The sequence below is a fragment of the Nelumbo nucifera genome, chromosome 7 (assembly GCF_055504915.1).
Source record: "Nelumbo nucifera cultivar China Antique chromosome 7, China Antique-T2T, whole genome shotgun sequence".
NCBI lineage: Eukaryota > Viridiplantae > Streptophyta > Magnoliopsida > Proteales > Nelumbonaceae > Nelumbo > Nelumbo nucifera.
In genome coordinates, this window is record NC_142655.1 from 21,532,422 (window position 1) to 21,545,730 (window position 13,309).

Here is a 13,309-nt window from a genome sequence, read left to right on the forward strand (position 1 = left end):
GAGCCGAGAATGTAGACGGCCGTGAGAGAAAAGAGGAAGGGGAGAAAGAGGGAAAAGAGAAGGGAGAGAATAAAAGAGATAGAGAGGCTGTCGAGCTCAAAAATGAGAGAGCCTTGTCGACCACCCTCTAAGCTGTAACGCAGCGGTTCTATTTCCGATGCCCAGTCGAAAACGCCGCTTCCAATCTTCGCCGCTGGAACCGCCGCTCTCTCTGAGAGGAGGGGGGAGATGTTGTTGTTGAAGTTGCTCAAAGCCCCCGTATTCTTTGATTGCTCACCCTTAATTGTAGTTTTGGTTCTTCTCTTCAACTTTAACTACAGGAAGATATGGTATCCCACCACCGTGTCAAAACCCAACATCTATTATCCTAATGACAGTAAAATGAACTGACCAACCCCATTTTGAATTTCTCTTCTTCTTGTTCTTCTTGTTGTTGCACATCGTTATTCTCCAAAGCCCACTTGCAGATATTCGAACTGGCAGTGGAATAGTTGAAACTACGATTACTTCACAGAAACTCATTTGTTTCCCCTAGCACAAACTGTCTCTTTGGATTCTAAGTGTGTTTCTATTCTTTTCTCGGCCTTGCACAGCCGTAGAGCTTTCTACGCTCCCATTGTATCAGGCTATCGATAATCAAGAATCCACGGTCAAGAAAATCAGTTTTTCATTTATTTTGATGAAGTCTTCTAAAAATTTCCAAAAAAAGAAGCCCTTGTTTTTGGTAACATCATTAAGTCTCTCCAAGCCCTTGGTCAATTTCTCATCCCTAAGAAATCTTCGTTGGCATCGTCTCTCGTCTCTGAACGATGGTAGTGGTGGTGGTGGGGGAGGCGGAGGTGTTGGTGATGACGGGGAAACTGAAGTAGGTAGCATTTACTCACGACTCCCTAACATGCATGTTGAAGAACTTCAAATGAGATACGACTTGTGCCCAAAGCCGGGAGAAACAGGGGAGAGAGGGGTCCACCGCTGCAGCGGGGTGATGAAACAGGGAAAATAGGGAGAGAGAACAAAGGTGAAGAAGGAGAGAGAGAGAGGGCCGGAGGTGGAGGGGGCTATCGTCACCGGTTAAGGATCGAATTAGTTCGGTTTGCTGCTGGTAAGGGTAAAATTAAATTTTAGAAAAAATTACATCACATGTGTATATGAATTTTGACAGAATATTCACGGATGTTATCGTTTGACAATAATCAGTAAAAATATATTTAATCAATTAACTAATTTAAAAAATTTACCCTTTCTTTTTAGTGAAAACTAGTATTTTATTTAGTTTTGCTTTATTTTATCTGTCTTTTAACTTTTTTCCCACTGCTAAAAGTTTCCTTTATCCACAATTCAATGCATGATATTGTCCATACTTTATTGGATGGATTTTGATGAATGCTGTGATTAGAAGCACTTTTCAGCTTGGGGAGTGAGAATAAAACCTGCTCCGAGTAACGTTTTTAGTTTTTTTCTGATGTTGTATTTTGTCAATTTAAGAGGGACCCTCTCATCAGATTCCTTTGAGAACATCTTTTAACATTTAATCGCCTGTAGCCCTTGGTACATGCTAGCTATATTTTCTAAGCATGAAATCCTAACTTTAAGAATTTTAAATTATAGCATGTAAAATTTTAAATTAATAAAAGGTTTAATTACTTATATACCCTAAATTTTGAGGAAACTACTTATATATATACCCTGTAGCTTCATAAACTGTTTACAAGGTATACCTTCTTTCATCAAGTCTAACAGATCAAAAGTAAAGGTCAAAAGTTCCCCTAACTGTTCATTCAATTTTCAAAATACACCCTTATTCTTACAACATAAGAAGAACTAAAGCCCAAAAGCCTTCAATTCTAATTTTTGTCTTAGGGCTGGTAACAGTGGGGCTTGGGCTTCGGGTTTTAAGTTGGAGGCAAATGAATTGCAATTCAACATCAACCGGCTCCTTTCAAGTGGTATGATGTGAGATGGTACAATTCCATAGAGGCAATTAGGAGCTGGAGTGGCTTTTTTTGTTCCTTTTTCGATCCCTTTCTTTTGGATCTTATTATCTTTCAATTGAAATCTATTGTTAGGGTTTTATGCAAAAGTAAAACAAATAGATTCTTGATATTATCGTGGGTATCTTCTTATTGGCCTCAATCCACTACATGGCAGAGAAAAAATGTTTTTTTTTTCTTGAGGGGGTGTTCTTTTTGGGGGATTTTGAGAGGGGGGAAGTTGGTCAATGGGATTCACACTCCCATTGATCAACAAACTAATGCTCTTTTTCTAGATTTATATGGGGCCAGGGAAAAGTTTATTTTCATAGGTATCACTTACGAGTTCACATCTCCTCCCCACAAGAGGTCGCCCCACAACATCCCACAACGCATCCCCACCGTGTATTGGGAACATCTCTCAATGATAGTACCAGAACTGAAAATGTCATCATCGGGAGATATGACCAATAAACGGCGGGGATATGCTGTGCGATATTGTGGGGCGGCCCTTTGTGGGGAAGAGATGTGATCTCATCACTTACCCACTTACCTAGGTAAGTGCAACCCATCTCCCAAGTGGGTAAATTAACTTTCCTATCTGGGAGGAAGTTTCCAACACTTGGACGGGACACAATGCCTTTTTTGATAATGAAATTTTTATGGCTAAAATGGCCATTATCTTATTTAATTGGGAAATAAAAGAACGTGGGTAAATTTACATACTCAGGTAAATGTTTCCTAAGAAACATGTAGCAATTTTTAAAATTATTGTAAATTTTGTTTTTCAATTTTATTTAAACTATTTGTTATTTTTTCAATAATGGAATTTTTATTTTTAATTTATAATTTTATTATATTTTATCATATTTAATTCATTGATTGACAATTGTATTGTTCAAATTCAAATGAAATAAAATTCCTATTTTTTCCAATTTATTGTCCATTTTGCATTTGTTAAGTATTTTTTCATCTCTTTGTTAGATTTTTTTTATTTTTTCGATTTGTTCCCAAAGGAAAGTTAAGTATTTTACTTAGCTAAATGATAAAAAAAATCAAAATGTCAAAGAAACAAAAAAAAAGTCTTGCCCGATTTGGCCCAAGCGTAGCTTATAGAACAATCCAACACCGCCCATCTCTCTCTCTCTCTCTCTCTCTCATTAATTCTCTGCAATCTGAGTGAACTCTGATAATCTGATTAGCTAATTGTCTAATTCTCAACTTTATTGAAGTTTCAACAATAAGAAGGCTTGCTCAACCAACTCAAGTATTTCAAGTTAGCAATTTGGGAGTCTTGGACGTTGAAAGACTTTAACCGTTGCAATCAAGTTGGGATTCTGAACCGGAAATCTAGGTAAGTCCAATTAAATTAATTTTTATTTTTTTAGAATTAAAAAAAAATGATCGTCTCTTCCCAAAACCAATTCCCCAATATGTTCACTGTTGACGATATTTAGTCACATCATAATAGTGTTATCACTGATGCTATTGATATTGATGGAACTTTCACCCTCGGTACTGATACTAGGGGAAAGAGAAAAAGAGCCTCTAAGTTGAGTATCCTAGTTTGGAAACTATTTAAAGTAAAGGATATTGAGGGGAAGAGAAAAAGAGTAGTTTGCCAAAAATGTAGAAAAGACTTCAACTATTGTAACAAGGGTGGTACTATCCATTTGAGCAAACATTTGCCCACACATGAGAAAGAAAAAGAAGAAGAAGGGAGAGAAATAGCACAAACAAAAATTGGGAGGGGGTTTTGATCTATTTAAATATACACAAGAAAATGAGACAATAATTAGAAAAATACATTGTACATGGAGAATAACCATTTTTGTTAGCCGAAGATACAAACTTGAAAAATGGTTACGTGATTTTGTAAATCCACAATATAAAAAAGTTTCTAATAATATTATTACATTAGATGCTTTAAAAATTTTTTATTCATATAAACAAAATTTAATATTATTACATTAGATGCTTTAAAAATTTTTTATTCATATAAACAAAATTTAATGTTTTTTGTTATCAAATCTTAATTCTAAAGTTGCAATTAATTTTGATGTTTGGATTTCTAAATTTAACATAAGTTATATTTGTGTTACTGGTCATTTTATTGACGAAAATTAGCTTTTAAATAAAAGAATTTTAAGTTTTACTAAAATTGAATGGCTACATACTGGCTCAGCTATTACTGCAATCACTTTAAATACCTTACATGCTTATGGAATTGAGAATAAATTATTTTTTATTAGTTTTGATAATGCTAGTAATAATGATTATGCAATAAATATTTTAAAATCTCAATTAAAACCATGTTTAAATGGTAAATTATTTCATATCAAATGTGCATGTCACATCTTAAATTTATGTATTCAAGATGCTTTAAATTACTTCTGCAACAATTTCATTTACTGAACTTAATTTTTAGTTACAAGCAAATTTTTCTAGTTTAGGTTAGGGAAAAAATAATTTTGATATTTTAGCCTGGTGGAGTGAACATTTAAAAAACTATTTAGTTCTTGCCACCATGGCACATGATCTACTAAACCCTCCGATGTCTATAGTTCCACCAGAGTCTTGTTTTTGTGTAGGTGTCAGAGTATTGGACAACAAGTGAAGCTGCATGAACGATGAAAGTATAGAGATGTGCATCTGCTTTAAGGATTGGTTGGATGCAAAAGATAGATTACAAAACAAAGGAGGGCATGACAAAGGATTGGTTGGATGAAAGTCATGAACAATAGTTGACTAGTTGTATAGAATTTTTTTTATTTTTTCAAATTATTGCAAATTTGTTTTAATTTTATTTAATTTATTTGCTATTTTTTAACAATGTAATTCTGTATTTTAAATTTTTAACTATATTGTATTTTTTATATTTTATTAATTTATTCCATTTTCATATTTCATTCATCGAAGTATCTGACCATTGTATGCTTTATAATTTGTACCATTCAAATTTAAATGAAATAAAATTCCTATTTTTCTTCTAATTTGTTATTCCATCATTCTTATTTGGTTAAGTATTTTTTTTTTCATTTATGTCTTAGATTTTTCATTTCTCATTTCTTAATTTTTCAAATTGTTCTCAAAGCTCAAAGTCAAATGAAAGTTAAATATTTTAGTTTTACACTTAAAAAATAAATCAAAAATTTCAAAAAAAAAAAAAAAGAAACTTAGTCTAGCCTAGTTCGGCCCTGGCCCAAGGCCTGCCTTGTGGCCTAGCCTAGCATGGCCAAAGCCCACAGTTCGTAGCACAGCATGGGCCCGCACAGGCTTGGGTAGTGGGCTATTGCGGGCCGACCCCCAAATTATTCACTAGGGAGGGCGGCACAGCCTGTGCCGGCCTAAAGGCCAACATGGCACAGCCTGCACTTTGCGTGGGCTGCCATAGCTTTACACCTCTAAATGTTATTGTACTCTAATCAACTTGATAGAGATCTTTCAGACTTATTAGCTACAAACACCATAGGGATGCATTCCGAACTGAACTATCAACCAAATAACTCTACTCACATAAGGATGCATTCCAAACTGAAATTGGGAAAAAAATTAAAACACATTTAAATATTTGAAAGAAGAGATGCTTAATTTAACATGCATTTCGAGGTCAAGTAGAAATAACCAGACAAAGGAAAATCGAAGAAAGCATACCGTGTTGTGGTTTGGTCTGGTCTGGTCTGCAGCGGAAAAACTATAGAGGAATAAAAAATAAAGTGAGAGAGAAGGAGAGGAGGAATAAGAAGAAGAATAGGAAAGAGGAGAGAAAAAAAAATTGATGGTGATTTACCTCGTCGTCACCATCACCGGAGTTTCGACTCAGATCAGTACTTCGAACTTCTACCGGTGGAGGGAGTGACGAGAGAGAAGGGGGAATAAGGCTTAGAAAGTTGGATTCGAGTAGAAAGAGATTTAAGGGGTATTTTTTTCATTTTAATTTTTTTGGGAATGGGATTCCGATTCCGGAGGGTGGGTCAGGAATGGCCATTCCTTCAAATTGGGAATTGCTATTCCGCCCGGAATGGAAATCAGATTCTAATTCCGCCCAACCAAACACCTGAAATCAGAATGGGCCTTTCGATTCCGATTCCGATCGGGAAGGTTCTTTATTTACATGATTATAACTTTCTTAACAATTAGCAAACAAATATTCTTTTCTTAATTTAAAAAACCACATTTTCCCTTGTTCCCACTAGGGATGTCAATTTTCCCCATTTTCCCGATCCTTGCTCGTGGGGACCCGCCCCGAATGGGGCAGGGATGGGGCAGGCACTCTCCGCCCCGTGGGGACCCCGATCTCCTCCCCATTCGATTTCCACTAATATATATGTATATATGTATTGTACATATATATATATATATATATATATATATATATATATTAAAGTATGGTTGAATATGTTTGAATCTTTTCTAATAGGATTATAAATTTTAATTATTTTATTTTTATTTTTTTAAATAAAATAAGAAACAAAAACAAAATGATTATCATTATAAAAAAATCATGGAGAATGAGGATCCCTGCAGAGTTGAGGATCCCCATGAAGACAGGGATAGGGATAACTTTGTCCCCATTAACGAGGATGAAGATAGAGACGGAGATGGGGATTTTTGTGGGGATGGGAATGGGAAGAGGCACCCCATCCCCGCCCCGCCCCGTTGCTATTCCTAGTTCCCACCTTGTATTCTGCAGCAGAAGAAAATGGAGACGTCTGGTGGAATTGAAAGAGATGGTGGTTGGTGATAGAGATGGGAGGTTGCTAAATATAAGGTGGTGACCATGAAAAAAAGAGTGGAGGAGACTGTGGTAATGGAAGCTTAAGTGGTCACAAGGATGGAGATTGGGAATAGGGTGGTTGTTTCTTTTTTTTAGTGTAAAACTCTTCAATCTGTTCTAGTAATTGGACCCCAATTTTCTATTTTTTTTTTCTTTCTATTGACATGTCTTAGTGGTGGTTGTCATTGTCGTTACTGATAAATTCTTGTCAGCATTTCTCTTTCTTAGCAGTTAGCAATTGGATGTCCAATCTCATCTAAAGCCATCTCAGTCCTTCCAGTCATGGCCTCTTCTCTGAAAGTCTTGTAAAGAATTGTCGTGATTATAATGGACAATTTGTAAAATTGCATGCTAGCAGTTCTGGTGAGACAATCCAAGGCTTGCCTGCAACTCGCATGTCAAAATGTATTGGCCTGAAAGCCCAGCTCCATCAGACTTGTATTTCAGCTGGGGTTCTGGAATGGGCCGGGCCGGGGATAGGTTACGGCCGCTAAGCCCATTCCAGCCAGCCCATATTCACCACTACATAGGACGGTTGGTGTAGTATTTGACAGCAAAACTTATTAAGATATGATATTAAGACTCAGTTTAGGAGTACAAATACAAATATGTACAGCACTGTTTTCAAAATTGGACCGGACCAGATGGTCGGACCAGAAAAAATCGGGAATCGGTCACCTGACCAGGTCCATTTTCCTCCAAAACCGCTTTTTCCCTCAAAACCGTCGATTTTGGTCAGCAAACCGCTGAACCGGCCGGTTAATAGTTCGAACAGTTTTGACCGTTTTCTAATTTTTTAATTTTTTTAATATTTTTATTTTTTTGTCAGAATGGGCTGGCCGTTTGGGTCAAACGGTCTGACCGTTCGAACCGGTAACCAGACACCTGACCGGTTCAGTTACCGATTCATTTTTAAAAACCATGATGTAGAGTGTAAAACCTTGTATTTTGTATTATTTTCATAATTTGTATATACTTATATTGTACATATTTATATTTGTACTCTTTCCAAACTGAGCTTAAAGACCTATTGTAGTGGGGTGAAGGTTACACTGTTTCCATCATGGGAGACATAGTTACGTATACCCAGAATGATAAACCAGGCCCAATGGTGTGATTCATCAAACTGGATTTCCTGCCCACTAGTCTCTACTAGGGGTGCAAATGAATCATATCATGATCCAAGATCCAATCTTATTTGATCGAATTTGGAACCACCCCTGTTTGGATCATGGGATTAGAGCAGATTGGATAATAGGCTCTGATCAGAAATCAAATCAGATTCGGATCACCCCTATCCGATCCTATATATGTTATATATTTATTTATATAAATGTATATATAATACACACATAAATGTTATTTATTTATTTATAAATATATTATTTATATTGTATTTTTATAAATTTGTTATATTATTTATTTTTTATAACGAATTGAACCGGATCAGATCGAAAAATCCACTTACTGATAGGACTAAGGCCTATCAGATCTTTACCCACATTGTGAACAGAGCGTGTGTAGAGAAAGTGAATAGGAAATCTAGGTTTGTGATTCATTGGCTTCACAGCCGTCGGTCAGAACGTGTGACCTTTAAATGTATTTCTCTTGCGATTGAAAATTTAGGCTACCACTCTACCAGCCACGCTTGGATGGTAAGACATCGGAGACTACGATCATGATTTAATAAGAACGCCTCAAGAAAGAATACAAGGTGGGTATGATTAGATGAGTTGCTTTTTTGTTTAGAAATTAACAGAAAAGCTAAGGCCCAGTTTGGTTCATGGGAATAGAAATTGGAATTGGAATAGACTGTTCTGATTCCAACTGTTTGGTTTGATGGAATCGGAATCTCATTCATATTCCTATTGAAATGGCATTCCCCAATTTGAGGGTATGGTCACTTCCTGCCCTTTCTTTGGGAATGAAATCCCATTCTTGCTGATTTTAATTCCCATTTTCATTCCTATCTAAACCAAACAAACTATGGGAATAGACCATTCTGATTCTGATTCCGAAAGATTTCAATTTCAATTCCGATTCTAACTGCAAACCAAATGGACCCTAATTTTAGAACTTGTATCGAAAATAAAACTAGAATGCTAATTGGGTCTCAGTTTCCTTTAAATCGTGAAAATTATTACTTAGGCTGTGTTTGTTTGCAGTGCAATTTTATTTGCATTATTACAATTATAAAAGTGCAAATGAAAAAAAATGCAAATTCTCATTTAATTTTGTTTTGGGTTTTATTTTAATCTGTTTCAGGAATTAATTAACTTTATTTGCACTGCAATCAAACAAAATAAGTTAAAATTTGAAATCAAAATAGGTCAGAATTTACATTTGAATCATTTACACTACTATAATTTTGCAGCAGTACAAATTTATTTGCATTGCAATCAAACACAGCCTTGTGAGACTGTCAATGGGTCGATTGAGTTTATCCAACAGAACCAAACTGACCAAATCGATTACGTTGTTTCTAGATTTGTAGTTTTGCCTCGATTATTAATTGGGTCGGAACCGGTTCTTATTTTTATGAGCTGATTATGTAATTAATAGTGTATATAAACATTTATTGATTATTTTGTAATTTGTGTTATGTTTTTATGTCCAAAAGAATAAATATTCATAATAAATATATAAGATAATTATGATTAAAACCAGTGTAAAAAAAAAAAACATTTTATATACATGTAAACAGTTTAGTATTTTAAATAGTTTTTATTTTCTTAAAGTTATAATATCAAAATGAAATTTTGTAATTATAGGTGTCAAGTATAATCTGACCTATTAGGGTTAGACCTGATTGATCCGATTAATAATTATTTTGGCTCTGGGCCCTTAATTATTGTCCCGATTAATAATCGAAATGGGACTGGCACATCTTATCCCGAACCTGACCCAATCCATTGATATCTCTAATTATTTAATTGGGACCCGGTAAGGTCATTGGGTTACTAGGCCACAGGTTATAAACCATTACATAATATAAACACTTAAATCCTTGTGATTATAGGATAAACGGATTTATTAATTCCCAATTAATAGCATTTAAAAACCAGCAAGAAATCATTGTTTTGAAAATATTGTTGACCTAGGTGGTCGAACCATTTGATGTAAGAATCATTCCTAGTTAGCTAGTTTCATTTAAGGCCCAACCTGTTTTAATTTTTTCAGAAAATTATTGATTTAGTTAAAGAACCATTGATTCAGACGGTTAAACCGTTACACCATTCAACCTGTGTAATGGATTTTGTGTAATGGATTACGGGTTGCTATTTAAATGTCTTATTCACGGAATTTGATGACACCACTAATTAATAACCACCTTTCCCATAGTTGATGGTTTCAGGAACCGATTCCACATCTATACCGGAATAAATCAGCTAACATACCAACTAAGCCACCTCGATTTTCTCTCCATCTCTTTTTCTTGACCTAATCTCAAACCTCAGTTCCATTGGACTCTGGGGTCAGGTGAGACATGCAGCAACATGATTGTGCTGTGCAAAGGCAAGACCGAGCAACATAATTAGTAGGATAATCCAACTATTTGATTCGTTTAGACAAGATTAACAATATAATTAAAGTAAACTAGGGAAGGAATTGCTCTGTTAAAGGGTAAATATTGGGATTAATTTGGAAAAAGTATAAATGTAAATATTTACAATATTAGAAATACAAAGTTTAGAAATATAAATATAATATACAGTTTAGTACTATACGAATATAATTGTAGTTCGGTACTGTAGATATTTGTATTTGTACTTTCCAAACTGAGTTAGGGAAAATTAATTTTATAATATAATTATTAATATTTATATTTGTATTATTATATTTATGACATCACACGTCAAACCATTTGACCTGAACGATTTAACCGCATATCCCAAAAGGATGGCCACAACAATTCCGTTTTCGAGTCGGGCTTTCAAAAACTGATGATTTAGCATGGTTGTAAATTTTGACCAAAATGTAAAGATTGAATGCGGAGAGTTGAAGACCAGTCTTGCATCATCTCAATGTGTAATATATTATCCCCAGCAGTCCTAATTCTGTTTAGAATGTTGACGCTAGCCTCCCTCCCGATACTTTATATTAGCCCATCTTGTGGGACCAGACCCATTGATCAGGCCAATAAATAAATAAGCATCATGACGCCTCAATCAGAAGAATATGTCTGACGAACAATAGAGCATAATCAGATTGATGAGCACGGCTTACATCGTATAGTAGTAGTAATATTAGGATTTAAGAGACGAGGAGTACAGGCTCATGGGGCTGGGTGTCTTGACCTTCACCAACCCCGCCCTGCCAGGTGGCTTGACTACGGATGAAATCCGGAAACCAGGATCCATCAACTATATTTCCGGTCTTCACCTTCCAACAATTAATTCTTTATATCCAAACCTTTATCACTTGCAACTTAAACATGGTGGCTTGACCATGGCTTCATTGTTTCTCTATATAAATAATCAAATCAGTTGTTTCAGAGACTCACATCGAGCTAGCTAGCTAGCCTTAGTTAATTTATTAGAAAGCAATTCCTACAGCCTGCTGCATTAGACTTTGTATACGAAAAGCTCAGAAATGGCTATTGGATTAATCAACAATACCCTCTTGAAGGCTGCTTCTTCCTCAGATTATCCCACCACGAATGCTCTGATACCTCTCAACATCTTCGACAAAGCAGCCTTTGATATTCATGTCCCCATCTTGTATGCCTTCAGAGCACCAATGCCATCCAATGAAGTCCTGAAGGATGGACTGTCCAAAGCCCTTGTCCACTATCCCCACCTCGCCGGTCGGTACGTGACCGACGATCAAGGCCGCACTTGCATCACTCTAAACAACGCCGGTATCCGCGTAATCGAGACTTACATACCAACAACCCTTGCCGAGCAGCTGCCCTTCACTCCGGCTTCGGACCTGGGCAAGCTCCTCCCACCTTTAGATGGTGTTGAGGAATTACTGCAGATTCAGCTCAATCGTTACGCCTGTGGTGGTGTCGTGATAGGCTTAACTGCACACCACCGTGTTACTGATGGCCAATCCATTACCTTCTTCACCATCGCATGGGCAAGCTTGGTTCGTGGACTCGACATTAAAACACTTCCTTATCACGACCGAGATGCTGTTTGTGTCCCAAGAAGCCCACCCAAAGTGGAATTCGATCACTCTTCCATCGAGTTCCGAAAGAGCAATACGTTGAACAACAGTAATGCCTCCTCCATCGCAAACTTGGTTGTCCATCTCTCGGCTGACTTCGTGACCAAGCTCAAGGCTCAGGTCTGCCAAGGGAACCAACGCTTTAGCACATTCGAGTGCCTTCTGTCACATATGTGGAAGAAGATCACACAAGCACGTGGACTTGCACCGGACGAGTACACCCAGGTGAGGGTGGCGGTGAATGGCCGAGCTCGGATGAAGCCACCGGTGCCGATGGAGTACTTCGGCAACTTGGTGCTCTGGGCGTACCCAAGGTTGACGGCCAAGGAGTTGTTGAGCGAGAGCCATGCCCACATCGCTAAGTCAATCCATGAGGCCGTGGCTAAAGTTGACAATGAGTATTTCCGATCATTTATCGACTTCGGAGAGTTATCAAAAGGAAAAGAAGAAGAATTGGTGGCCACAGCACCAGAGATTGGAGACTCGTTGTGTCCCAACTTGGAGGTGGATAGCTGGTTGAGCTTCCATTTCCACGATCTTGACTTTGGTGGCGGATGGCCCTGTACTTTTCTTCCTCCGGATTTGCCTGTTGAAGGGTTACTGATTTTTGTGCCTTCCTGCAAGGAGAAAGGCGCTGTGGATGTGTTCCTTGCTCTCTTGCATGAACACGTCGAGCTCTTCAAACAGATTTGCTACTCTCTTGACTAGAAAAGCTGCACAGGGAAGCTTAAGCTGGCGCCCGAGATTTCTCAAGCTTCCCCCTTCTTTACTTTTCGTCGTGCTGTTCTTTTTTACGCAAGTCATAGTTAAATTCTTTGGGTTCTGTAAGAAGATTAGAATTGTATTGGGTTCTTTCATGGTATTTTTTTTTGTTAACACTTTCATTGTATTAAATATTTATACAAGATGGAATAACAATCAAACTGACCAAATCCATTATATATCGTTTCTAGTTTTGTGGTTTTGTCTGGACTAATAATGGGTGGGAACCCGTTCATGTTTCGAGCTGATTATGTAATTAATAAGTTTCATAATCAATATATACGCTAATTATGATTAAAATCACATTTTATTAGGCGCCAGAAAAGCGTATACTTTACAACATGAAAATAGTTTAATTTATTTTAAATAGTTTCAATTTTCTTGAAGTTATATTATCAAAATGAAGAATTGCTGTAATCAATTATAGATGCCAAGTATAATCTAGCCTCATATGGTTAGACCCGATTGATCCGATTAATAATTGGTTCACCTCTGGGTCCTTATTGTCCCCATTAACATCTTATCCTGAACCAGACCCAATCCATTAATAGCTCTAGTTATTTAATTTGGACCCAGCAAGGTCATCGGGTCACTTGGCCACAGGTTCAACCATCTACTCGAATTTGAG

The 13,309-nt window shown here is 36.7% G+C and overlaps 1 pseudogene across 1 annotated transcript; it reads left to right on the forward strand.

Annotated features, from left to right (window-relative positions):
• The first annotated feature begins 11,255 nt into the window (after positions 1-11,255).
• Positions 11,256-12,859, forward strand: LOC104593718 (tryptamine hydroxycinnamoyltransferase 2 pseudogene; annotated as a pseudogene). The gene has a single exon (XR_016078757.1). The product of XR_016078757.1 is annotated as a tryptamine hydroxycinnamoyltransferase 2 pseudogene (transcript).
• The last annotated feature ends 450 nt before the right edge of the window (positions 12,860-13,309 follow it).